The sequence below is a fragment of the Bidens hawaiensis genome, unplaced genomic scaffold (genome assembly GCF_021521415.1).
Source record: "Bidens hawaiensis isolate Kalapana, Puna unplaced genomic scaffold, B.hawaiensis_p1.1 tig00014903_1, whole genome shotgun sequence".
Classification (NCBI taxonomy): Eukaryota; Viridiplantae; Streptophyta; class Magnoliopsida; order Asterales; family Asteraceae; genus Bidens; species Bidens hawaiensis.
Window position 1 is genome coordinate 71,322 of NW_027492321.1, and position 14,245 is coordinate 85,566.

Here is a 14,245-nt window from a genome sequence, read left to right on the forward strand (position 1 = left end):
GGTGCCAGAATTCCTTGGAGAAGTCCAAGGATAAAAGCGAATAGAGCATGAACTGATTAATTAGCCGCGTTTTCTACTATTAACAAATGGCAAGGGTGAAGTTGCCTAAGGGCAAAAGAGTTTTGAAGTACAAGTGGGTCTACAAATTAAAGACTAAAGAACATACCTCACGGCCTAGGTACAAGGCAAGATTAGTGGTCAAAGGGTTCAGGCAAAGAGAGGGTATTGATTTTGATGAGATTTTTTCTCCAATTGTGAAGATGAGTTCCATCAGGGTGATCCTTGGTTTAGCTGCGTGTCTTGATCTTGAGGTTGAGCAAATGGATGTCAAGACAGCATTCCTTCATAGTGATCTGGATAAAGAAATATATATGGAGCAACCTGAAGGTTTTCAGGTTCAAGGTAAAGAAGATTATGTTTGTAAACTTCATAAAAGTCTGTATGGCTTGAAGCAAGCACCGAGACAATGGTACAAGAAATTTGAGTCAGTTATGGGGAAGCAAGGCTACCGAAAAACTGCGTTTGATCACTGTGTTTTCTTTAAGAGGTTTAGTGATGATGATTTCATCATTTTATTGCTTTATGTTGATGATATGTTGATTGTTGGCAAGAATGCAGAAAGAATTGTCCAGCTGAAGAAAGAGTTAAGCAAGTCGTTTTCTATGAAAGACTTGGGGCCAGCTAAGAATATTCTTGGCATTCGGATTACTAGAGATAGAGCTTCAAAGAAGTTGCACATGTCACAAGAGCAATACATTGAAAATGTGCTTAGCAGATTTAAGATGTCTAAAGTTAATGTGGTTAGTACACCTCTTACTCCCAACTTTAAGTTAACTAAAAAAGATTGCCCACTTCTGATAAAGAGATTGAAGAGATGGATGGTGTTCCATATACATCAGCGGTTGGAAGCTTGATGTATGCAATGGTATGTACACGACCTGATATTACCCATGTAGTAGGTGTTGTTAGTCGGTTCTTGTTAAATCCGGGTAAGAAGCATTGGGAAGCAGTTAAGTGGATTCTTAGATATCTACGAGGTACTTCCAAATTGGGTATAACATTTGGAAATGGGGAGCCGATGCTTGTTGGTTACATGGATCATGATGTGGCGGGAAATACAGACAACATGAAATCCACTTCTGGATACTTGATGTTATTTGCAGGGGGAGCCGTGTCATGGCAATCAAGACCGTAAAAGTGTGTTGCTTTGTCTACTACCAAGGCAGAGTATATGGCAGCAACAGAAGCATCTAAAGAACTATTATGGTTGAAAAGATTTATGCAAGAGCTTGGCTTTATGCAAGAGCGCTACGTGGTTCTTTGTGATAATCAATGTGCTATTCACCTTGCTAAGAACTCTATGTATCATAAGAGAACAAAACATATTGATGTGAGCTATCATTGGATTAGAGATGTTATTGAAGACAAGTTGTTTGAACTTGATAAAGTTCACACCGATGATAATTGTTCCAATATGTTGACCAAATCTTTGGCAAGGGAGAAACTGAAGATATGTTGCTCACTCGCCGGGGTGGTGAGTTCTTTCTCATAGACAAAAAGGGGGAGATTTGTTGAGGTATTTTTGCCCATGAGAAAACCCAACAATTATATATTACACAGGTGTTATTATTATTAGTATTGTTATAATAATAAAAGAAACGAAAAAAATGATAATACATATGTTTTGGTGGTTCTGGTGGGCTTCCGTAATATGTAGTCCAAGTAAGGTTTCTTGGTAGAGATGTTCAACGAAACCGGTTCCTGGAACCGAACCGGTGGACCCGAACCGGTTCCTACCCGTTTTTTGTAGGAACCGGACCCTATCTGATTCAACCCGATGATCCGTGACCGGTTCTTGCATTTCTGAGTGGGGGCGGGTAGGAACCGGAACCGAACCGGAACCGGTTCTGGAACTGAACCGGAACCAGTTCTTGCATTTTTGGCCGTTTTTTTGACCGTTGGGGTCAAAAATAGCCGTTTTTTGACCGGTTACGGTACAGGAACCGGGTTAGGAACCGGTAAGAACCGGTTAGATAGGTTAGGGGTCCGAGGGTGGGAGAACCGGTTCGGTTCCCTAACCGGTTCGAGCCCGGAACCGGTTTAAAAGGGGGTTTTGAATATAGGAACCGGTTAGGAACCGGTTCCGGTTCCTAGTCCCAAACCGTTTTGGACATCTCTATTTCTTGGTATTGTGGTTTATTGTCAAAGTTGTAAGTGGGCTTAGCTTCTCGTGAGGAACAAGAAAAATGGTTATAAAGGTTTTTTGTATGCTCAGAAGCCAGCCGACACAATAGAAAATTATTAATAAGTTTTTTGTTATTTTTCATCTACCGAAACACACAAATATCTTGGGGTTTTATTCTTTTTTTTCAACACAACAAGCAAGAGTTTTTTTTTTGGCTCCAAGGTTTTGGTATTTTGTGAAGATAAGAGACGTGTCAAAGATTGATTTATTCTCTTGTTGGTGATACCTCTTACTCGTTACTCTTTTCTAGTTTGGTTCCATATACTTGATGTTAGTTTGTACCAAGTATATGATGATTTGTGTATGCCTCTAGTTTTACCTAGAGAAGACTTTTATATTGCTCATTATTGGTGATAGTGGATTTGAAGCACCTCTAGTAGTCCCGTGGTTTTTACTCTCGCCTTGAGAGGCTTTCCACGCTAAAATTATTGTGTCCTATTTACTTTTAGATTACCTATTTGTTTGCATCCTCATTGGTTCGTTCGGGTCGAGAAAAAGTTTAGCCAAACGAAGGTTAATTCCGAACTTTTTGTTTACCGTTCGTGACTAGGTGGTCGTTTTTCCCAACATATGACTATGGTTGTGTCATCTCTAACCTTTAACTATTTACTTACTAGGTTAAGTACCCGTGTATAACACGGGTTCAACAATTTTAGTTTTATAAGTCCAAAACATCAAAAGGTGTTGATACATAAATTTCGTTATTAAATAAAAAAAAGTGCAAACATACATTAAAATTGTGGGCAGATTGTTATACTTGGTAGCATACTTATTCACATATGGCCGGGGTATTATAAAAATGAAGAAATATTAGAATGATGATGGTAATTTAAAAAAAAGTTGTTTTGGACAAAAATCTACCAAGGATCAAGTATCCAAATCTGTTAAGTGAGGTAAGGTGCTAACTCGGTAAAGGCAAGTGTATGATTGTAATTTTGGTGAACAAAATGATTTGATCACGAGGGAAAAAGCCCTTAACCAAAATATTCTTACTTCGGTCAAAACTTATCGAGGCAATCGTTGGTAAAATAGCTCCGGTCAATGATTAATAGGATAATCTTTGGTCGAAGTACTTTAGTCAATGATCAACAAGATAACCTTTGGTCGATGAGTATATGGTTATCTTGGTCTCCGGCACAAAAAACCCCCGGACGGTGAAAACTATCACCATCGAGTTTATTGATTAACAAAGAGTGGTTACAAATGCTTGTGGAGTATACGATCGAGATTACAAGGAAAGCTAGTGTGTAGAGAGAGTGTTTACTGGTCCCCGCTGCCCCGGATTATACATCGGATATCGTGCGCAACTGGCGATCGTGAGAAAGATGAAAACCTTTAAACCTTAGGGGATATGACCATCGGGGGTCATATCCAATTGTGGGCAAAGCCAAGGGAAATAGTAAAGTACCTTATATGTAAAAGAGAGGTGGCAAACCTCTTAGACATTGAACTCATTATTGAAATCTGCAATGTTACTTAAAAACATGGAAAAAATAAATATTAAGAGTATATTTTCCTTAGAACAACAAGAATATAAAAATAAATAGTCAGATAGATATTACCGATTCAAGGATCCTTGATTCTTTTAGGATAATATATCTTCTCGGGATCACGGATCCTGGTCAGAAAAAATATCTCTTGAGGTGAATGGCATTCCAAGCTCTTGGTAACCTGTTGCCTTCCATTGTGAGCAAATGATATGCCCCATTTCCTGCTTCGGACTCAATTTGATAAGGTCCTTCCCAATTGGGTGCTAATTTCCCATCAGCGGGATTTGTTGTGTTTTGGAAGGCTTTCCTTAATACTAGATCTCCTTCTTGAAATCTTCTGATTCTGATATTCTTGTTGTATGCCCCAGCTATCCTTTGTTGATAAGCTGCCATCCTGACTTTTGCTAGGTCTCTAAGTTCTTCTATAGTGTCCAAGTCTTCAAGAAGGATTTCTTCATTGGCTTCAGGATCACGGATGCTGGTTCTCGCAGTAGGAACCACCATTTCTGTAGGAATTACTGCTTCTGATCCAAACACCAAAGAGAAGGGTGTCTGGCCTGTTGCATTTTTGGGCGTAGTTCTGTCTGCCCAAAGAACATAAGGAAGTTCTTCAGCCCATTTTCCCTTCTTGGATCCTAACTTCTTTTTTAGATTGTTGATGATGATCTTGTTGCTAGATTCTGCTTGGCCATTGGCTTGAGGATGAACCGGAGTGGAAGTAATCATTTTGATGCCCCAACTGTCACAAAAGTTAGTGGTTCTTTTCCCGATAAACTGGGAACCATTGTCACAAACAGTTTCAGCCCGAATACCACATCTAAATGATTACTTCCACTCCGGTTCATCCTCAAGCCAATGGCCAAGCAGAATCTAGCAACAAGATCATCATCAACAATCTAAAAAAGAAGTTAGGATCCAAGAAGGGAAAATGGGCTGAAGAACTTCCTTATGTTCTTTGGGCAGACAGAACTACGCCCAAAAATGCAACAGGCCAGACACCCTACTCTTTGGTGTTTGGATCAGAAGCAGTAATTCCTACAGAAATGGTGGTTCCTACTGCGAGAACCAGCATCCGTGATCCTGAAGCCAATGAAGAAATCCTTCTTGCAGACTTGGACACTATAGAAGAACTTAGAGACCTAGCAAAAGTCAGGATGGCAGCTTATCAACAAAGGATAGCTGGGGCATACAACAAAAATATCAGATCTAGTTATAATATTTCGTTTAATAAAAGATATTACTTCCTTTTCTCGGACTTGTACAAACGCTTCTACCTCAATCCATTTGGAGAAGTAGTCGGTCATAGCAAGCATAAAGACCTTTCCACCTGGTGCTTTTGGCAGCTTGCCTATAATATCCATACCCCATTTCATGAAAGGCCATGAGGAGGATATAGGATATAAAGGTTCTGCCGCTTGATGAGGATATTCGCATGTCTTTGGCAAGCATCACATTTCTTTGAATATTCTACCGCATCCTTCTTCATTGTTGGCCAGAAGTATCCAGTTCTAAGTATTCTGGAGAATAGTGCTCTCCTACCTGTGTGATTGCCGCAATATCCTTCATGAAAATCCTTGAGCACTTCTTGGATTTCAGGATCCTCGATGCATCTCAAATATGGACCTGCAAGAGATTTTCTATATACCATATCATTTAACAAAATATATTGGGATACCTTGAGTTTGAAGGACTTGGGATTCTCTGTGGCTGAAAATTCTCCAGTCTGAATGTAGTTCTTGATTGGATGGATCCATGATCCTTTATTGTTTGAGGATAAAGTATCCCAGAGTACGACTTCTTTATCATTTGTTATTTCTCCCACTTCCTGTTCTTCTATTGCTGGCGAGAAAATGTGGATTATTGGGATTTTCAAATCTTCAGGAATCTTCTGAGATGAGGCTAAGTTTGCTAAGGCATCTGCCCCAGCGTTTTCTTCCCTCGGTACCTATGTTATACTAAATATTTCGAAGGATTTTGACAACTCCTTCACAATATCTAAATATTTTATTAGTTTTTCACCTTTAACAGTATACGAGCCGTTAAAGTGGTTAGTTATCAATAAAGAATCTATATAAACTTGAAAATACCTGATCCTCATGCTTTTGGCTAATTGCAAACCTGCGATTAAAGCCTCGTATTCTGCTATATTGTTTGTTGCCTGGAACTCACAAGCTATGGATTGGGGTAATATGTCCCCCTGTGGCGATTTCAGTAGGATCCCTAATCCTGTTCCCCTTACGTTAGATGCTCCATCTGTGAAAAGTATCCAAGGATCCTTGGTCTTTTCTAATTGTTGGACTTCCAAGTCAGCCTCTTTTTGTAGATCACTAGTGAAATCAGCCACAAAGTCCGCTAGCGCTTGAGACTTGATTGCTGTTCTCGGCTCATATTGGATATCATATGCACTCAATTTTACCGCCCACTTAGCCATTCTTCCTGACAACTCTGGTTTTCTAAGAACATTCTTTACAAGATAGTTAGTTCTCAAAATAATAGGGTGAGTTTCGAAATAATGTCTCAGTTTAGTGGAAGCCATAATAAGTGCAAGAATTAGTTTTTCTAAATGAGAATACCTGGATTCCGCATCTAGAAGACTTTTACTTACATAGTATACAGGATGTTGTTCACCTTCATGATCCTTTACCAAGATTGCACTCACTGCATTTCCTGAGATGGCAAGATATAAATACAAGGATTCTCCATCCACGGGCTTCATTAGGGCTGGAGCTGAGGATAAGTAATCCTTCAATGTTGTAAGTGCAGCTTCGTGCTTTGCAGTCCACTCAAATTTCTTGTTCTTTCTAAGAATATCATAGAAGTCTTTGCACTTCTCGAAGGATCTTGAGATGAATCTATTAAAGGCCGCTATTCTTCCTGTGAGTCTCTGGACGTCTTTGGCATTTACAGGAGATTTGAGATTGACAATGGCTTCGATTTGCTCCGGACTTGCTTCAATTCCTCTCTTTGTGACCATATATCCCAGAAACTTTCCAGCCTTAACACCGAAGTGGCATTTGGGCGGATTTAGTTTCATGTTATAATGGTCAAGGATATTGAATGCTTCCTCGAGGTCTCTAAGTTGATCATCAGCTTTCTTTGACTTCACTACCATATCATCTATGTAGACTTCCATAGTCTTACCCAACTGATCCTTGAACATCATGTTGACTAATCTTTGGTATGTTTCCCCTGCATTTCTTAGTCCAAACGGCATAGCAGTATAACAATATATGCCGGTTGGAGTCATGAATGCGGTATCTTCTTGATCAGATGGTTCCATCTGAATTTGTTGGAATCCAGAGGAAGCATCCATAAAGGTAAGCATTTCATGTCTAGCCGTTGCATCCACCATGGCATCTATATGTGGTAATGGGAAAGGATCCTTGGGGCATGCCTTGTTTAAATCGGTAAAATCGACACACACCCTCCACTTTCCATTCTTTTTTGAAACAACGACCACATTAGCTAGCCATCGAGGATACTGAACCTCTCTGATCATACCGGCCTTAAGAAGTTTTTCAACTTCTTCTTGTATGATCTTGTTCCTCTCAGGAGCGAATTTCCTTCGCTTATGATGGACGGGTTTTACAGATAAATCAAGGCCGAGTTTATGAGTGATTACCTCTTTTGAAATACCTGTCATATCTGAGTTCTTGAAGGCAAAAGTAGATCTTCTTCGCAATAAGGAGGATACTATATCATCCTCGATCTTACTGGGGATACTGGATCCTAGGAACACCTTTATTTCTGAATTTTCGGGGTCCAATGATACTTCTTTAAGGTCTTTCTCCCGAGCCTCCAGCACGTTCCTAGAATGTTGCTGTAATTGCTACGCTATGGTTGGCTTGGCTGTTGGCTTCATTGATGATGAATAGTAGTTTATGGCCTCCGCTTGATCACCCACTATCTTCACGACTCCCCAAGGGGTAGGTAGCTTGATACATTGGTGATATAATGAGGCTACTTCTTTCATTCAATGGAGCCAGGGCCTACCTAAAATAACATTGCAACTAACTGCGGAGAAAGAAGTTCCACATATGTCTGATCCTCCAGAGATGAAACTAACTGCTTGCGTATCCAGCTTGTCCTGCTGAGGATCCTGGATCCTTGATTTGAAAAAGATTCTCTAATCAGTCACTCGAGTAGTGGGGATGATCGGTCTTCTTTCATCATCCAACTCGAACTTCTCTACGAAATTCTCTTTGATGGTACACGAATCTTTAAATAGCTCGTAGTCTCTGGAGACGAAGTTGATCACATGAGCATCTGGTGGTGGTGGTATTGCTTTCTGTGGAAGGTCTTCAGGATCCTGGATCTTGGATTTCTTTCATCCCAAGAGTTCTTTAAAGTGACCCTTGCTCAGAAGGTACCCAATTTCTTTCCTTAAGGCGATGCATTCGTTTGTTGCGTGGCCAAAATCTTCATGGAAAGCGCACCACTTAGACTTGTCCTTGAAGCCAACAACCTTTTCATTCTTCCGGGGCCACCTTGCTTTTTCTCCCAGATCCTTCATGGCACATATCAAGCCATGAGTATCTACAGAGAAACAATAGTCGGAGATGCAAAGATAGTCTTCGTTGTCCTCTCCTTCTTCAACTGCCTGTACGTTCTGATTGTTGAACTTGGCATACGGCTTCGCGTTGTTGTTCCTATTCCAGGATCCTTTATTCTTCTCAGGAGTTTCTTGTTTCGTCTGTCCACCGAGACGATCCTGGATCTTTTTATCTTCTTCTAAGCGGATGTATCTCAATTCTCTGCTTCTGACTTCATCTAGTGTCCTGCATGGAGTCATCACTAAATCATCATAAAAAGGGGAGCTCTTTTGAATTCCCATCTTGATTCTTCTACAACAGTAGTCATATCAAGGTTTGGGATTTCTAGAACTTCCTTTCCGAACCTCGTAACAAAATCCCTAAGGGATTCATCACTGGTTTGGATAACACGATATAAATCACTGGTCAACCTCTCAAATTTCCGACTACAGAAAAAATTGAGTGTTAAACAAATTAACTAAATGAGAGAAAGATGTAACCGAAAAAGGGGGAAGACTTAGCAGCCATTTTAATGCAGCTCCCGTTAATGTGGCTCCAAATCCTTTACAAAGGCAAGCCTCTTTGAGTTTCTCAGGTACAGGATTAATTTCCATTCTCTCCCGATATTGGGCAACATGCTCCTCAGGATCGGTGCTCCCGTCATATGTCTTCATGTTGGGAGTTTAAAACCGCTTTGGAATTTCAGCATCACATATGGGTGGAGCGAATCTTGACAATTTATGACTCCCTTCCGGTATTTCGGGAATTGGACGTATCACTCCCGGGACACTGGATATCATATCCTTTAACTTCTGTAACTCCCTGGCCATGGCCTGGGCGTTTAGACTACTTATACCCCTCACTGGGAATCAGAGAAAGGAGAGGATAGGACCGGTATTAGCAGAATAGATGGCTTCCTAATCAGTAATTTGATGGTCTTCCGTAAAGACTTTCATGCGCACCTTCCTTCATAAGGACAGGTAACCTGGTAGGTGAGTCACTCTCCGCTAACCTGGTAGGTGGGACTTGCTCTACTTCTCTATTTCATAACACTAGCCAACTAGCGTACCTCATTGTCACTTCACCCCTCTCCTTTCAGTCGAGTGTATATAATAACCTCTCACTTTAGCTCGAGCCATTTCATCTCCTCTCAATAACAAGAAAAATCGCTTTTTTCGTTTCGCTTCATCATAAGCTGTGGTTGATACCTGAATCCTGCATGGGAACATGGTTAGTGTCTAAAGATATAGGATCGTACCAGTTACCTATCTGCTGGGTGGAGTTTGGTATTCCAAACGAGTATCTGGGATAAGAGGAGTCAGCAATTGGAGTAGGTCCTCCAGAAGCTATGGTTTGCATGGGGATTATATCTCTTTCATGGACTTCGGAGGATCGTTGTTGTTGTACTGTAGAGGATCCTTGGTTCTGAAAGAAGGATCCTTGCTGAGAATACGTCCCAGTAGATGCTGGTGGAAACAAAGTTGACCCTTGTCGATAATATGAGGATCCTTGGCGTTGTTGACCCATGGATCCTTGATGGAGGTTAGATGACATTGGCTGATCTAACGAGAACCCTTGAGCTTGTTGACTCACGGGCCTCTGTTGAAGGATAGAGGATCCTGGCTGAAAGAGTGAGGATCCTTGAGCCTGATGACCCATGAACCCTTGTTGAAGGATAGAGGATCCTGGATGAAACATTGAGGATCCTTGAGCCTGTTGACCCATGGACCCTGGTTGGAGGATGGATGATCCTTGTGAGAACTCTGCCATGGATTCTGGACTGCTGAAATCCAGCATCCTGGGCATCAAGGGGGTGAGAGCCTCGGCTGGCCTCTTGTTCTTCCTGAGATCTTCTATCTCACGGGAAATCCTTTGATTGGTCTTGTTCTGCTGCTCCATGTATGCTTTAACCTGCGAAAACATAGATGAAACATCACTGTTAGTACTAACCACCGGGGTAGCAGCAGCGGTTTTTGAGCTCTGGAAGACTGGTAGTTGTGTCTTGCTCCCAGCAGAAGCAGTTCGTTGTGTTCCCGTGATTGGCGGAGGCATCGGTGGCAAAGTCCTTGATAAGAGAGAAACCGATGATGGCATAGTTGACGATGCAGAGGTGGATTCAGAGGCCATTGCGAGTGTATAGGGTATGTAAAAATGAAGGTTAAAGAGAATAATATGGATTATAGCACCAATTGCCCCACGGTGGGCGCCAAATTGTTTTGGACAAAAATCTACTAAGGATCAAGTATCCAAATCTGTTAGGTGAGGTAAGGTGCTAACTCGGTAAAGGCAAGTGTATGATTGTAATTTTGGTGAACACAATGATTTGATCACGAGGGAAAAAGCCCTTAACCAAAATAGTCTTACTTCGGTCAAAACTTATCAAGGCAATCGTTGGTAAAATAGCTCCAGTCAATGATTAATAGGATAATCTTTGGTCGAAGTACTTTAGTCAATGATCAACAAGATAACCTTTGGTCGATGATTATATGGTTATCTTGGTCTCCGGCACAAAAAACCCCTGGACGGTGAAAACTATCACCGTCGAGTTTATTGATTAACAAAGAGTGGTTACAAATGCTTGTGAAGTATACAATCGAGATTACAAGGAAAGCTAGTGTGTAGAGAGAGTGTTTAGTTCTGCTCTAGTGTGTGTAAATACATGTTTCTATCTAGCTCGATCATATCTCGAATAAATAAGATAAGAATAATAACAATATTCCCTATCTATTCGGAAGTCTTCCACTTAGCCGCTCCACGATCTTTGACCACGTGCCAATAGTCATCCAGTAGCGGTAAAAGCGGGAGAACGATTCTTATAGCCGTTATTGAATTAACGCGTTCATCTTCACATTAGTTCATCCATAATCAGCTACATTGAAATGGGATCCTGTATCCATGCTCCAGCTAAAGGTTGTCTTGTGAGGATAATTGATGCAAGTTCTTCTTAAAGTTGATATACATGTCTAACACATCACCATACTAAACGCAATTATTAGTAAACAAACGATACCGAGGATCGTCGATCCTTTATATCCTGACGTATATTTCAAGGATAAACTATCCATAAGACAGTCAAGGATAAAGGATCCTTAGTATAAAAATCGTGGCCTAACAAAAGTATAACCAAGACATTTGATAATCAAATGTTATTAATGATTTTATACTTGTAGTTGGATAATTATGTACCTCTTCTTAAATTCAACAATTTCATCAGTTGACGAATCATTAAACAATCGTATAACGTCGTAACTTTGTGAGCATTAGAAACACTTCTATCCTCCATACAAGAAACATAAATTCGTTTATTCTATGAAGTATATGATAGTTTACCACTATAAGATAGTCTACATAATTAACATAACTAAACATAATTGATTAAAAATGAACATAAGAAAATAAAATAATTTAATTCTCAGATCTTCTAATTTGATGTTCATCTTTCTTGTTTCCTTGCCAGCTCTCGTTGGGTTTTGCTCTATCTCATTGCATTTGTTGACATCCAATAGTATAAGTTGGAATGAAAGTTACAGGGTTAGCATTTTATTTTTGTTAAACAATTATTTTGAAAAATAAATAAATAATAGAAAATCTAACCAACTCTAGAGTATTGAATCAAGGGATCTTCTAAAATGGAACGAAAACCAGTAAATGTGAAACCGTACTTCGACACTTCAAAGTTGGTGTATTTTGTAAGTCTTGTCTCCTCACGAAAAGATATTTTATTGGTATACATGCTTCACTTTTGCCCTATTTTCAGCAAGTGTAGGCCTATAAACAAAATAGCGTTGATTCTCTCATAAGTAACTTATAGGTACAAAATGCTTTTACTGAATTAAAATTTTGTTTTGAAAACAAAATAATTTCCATAATTTATATAAAATATCACGAAATTTGCAGTCGACATAAATAAGTTTGTAACAGAAAATTCACATTTAACAAAATAAGTTAACATTTAAAAGTTGGAACAGGACTACAGATGATATTCATTTGACATGTTTCGACCCTAACCCAAAACAATCCTTTTTTAATTTGACCCCTTTTGAACCTAACCCATTCCGAGCTGACCCGCCCCGTTTTGCGGTCCTATACGCAATCATATAGAAAGTGATAAAAACTGAATTTAAGAATGATATTTAAGTAGCTTGGGTAATTATGCTAATGAGTATAACATATAAATGGCTACAGATTGCAATGCTTTTAGGAAATAAATTTGAAAATTTGTTTATTAATAACAATTTGCATGTATGATAACACATATTTTCATATTTTTACTTTCACAATATATATATAAGTTTACGATAACAACTGACATAGAACTTGAACACCACACAACTACAACGATGTTTGGAAACAAAAATCACTAAAGCATGTACGATAAGAACGGATTCAGGATACCAGATTACCAATGGCATCATCAAGTTGAGCATGGATATTTAAGTTCAAGAAACAAAAATATATAAAAGCATTAGTTAAAAATACATGACTACAACTATGTAAAGAAAAAAAAATCACTAAAGCATGTACGATAACTAATGAATTCGATAATAACGTGAACGATTCAGGATATACCACTTGTTTTGATTATCAATTGCATCATCAACTTAACCATTCATAATTAAGAAACAAAAATTTGAAAGTTAACATAAAAAGGTAAACTGACAAATAAATAGTAAATAAGTAACAGAAAGGTCAAATAATCTATTACGTAAATCAAATTCAGCAGCATTAAAATCAAATCATTTTTATTTTTGGTAATGGAAATTCAGTTGATCATCCCTATATGAAAGTAAACTTAAAAACCAATAGAGAAAGAAGATAACTGGGGTTTAGTTGATTTATTCATCATCATCATCACTGCAACAGATATACATATATTAAAAAGAATGGCATAATCACAAATTGTATGCTATATAAGTAAAACTGAAATATATGAAGCCAAATAATTTTGGTGATGGTAAACACTATTATTATTGATATCTAAGATCTGAACTAACAGAAGTTTTATACATCAAATCAACCCCAGGCCTATCTAAGTAAAATTGATATCTGAACCCTAAAAGAATCCCCAAGCCTATACATCAAAAAGTATGTAAAACACATAGAAAGAAGCAATTAAGAATGAATTGTATACCTTAAGTCATCAGAGCAAGATATAACAAAAGTGTTTTCTGATCGGAATAAAAGAATACGGTGGTCGGATGGTGGAGACATGGATGATGACAATATGACGCTATTATAACAATCGCCGGATCGATGGAAAGAGAGAATGGATTTTGGTAATGCTTTAGGAAAGTGGGAAAAATTATTTAGGGTTTTTTCGAAACATCGGGTTGGTAAAAGGGGTCTGGTAGGAGGCGTGAATGTGAGATTGAGAATAGGCTAGAAAGAGGACACGTGGCTTGAAAAAAGTTTTATTTATTTAGTAGTATAGATTTATATTTATTATTACAAGTTATGAAAAGAGTTTGACAAAGTCTATAGCTTATTAAACAGGATTAAAAAAAAGAAAAGAGAAATTACTCACCCATTTAGTTTTCTACAGGGTTTTAAATGAAACCAAAACTCGATTAACACAAATATATTAAAATAATAATAAAGAACTTATGGGTAATTTATAAATTAGACAATTGGGTTTTACTTAATTAACTATCTCAACTAATGAGCATAAAGAACTGTCATTCAATTTAGAGTTCAAATAAACTATATGAATCAATGGAATTCGTGTACCTATATGAGTCGGTGGAATTGTTATACACGATTAAAACTTGACTCAACGATCGAAGTGTTAATCTTTGAAAGAGTAGGATTTAAAGTTGAAACATATCTGATATGAATCGGTGATATTGTGTGAGTTCTTTCAGTGTCGTGATCGATGGTGGAAGATTAGGGATTCAAGTGGACGTTACGAAAGCTAATATGCATCATTACCTGATGAGTGACGACGGTTTTTATGCTCAATCGATTACTTCGATTGTAAA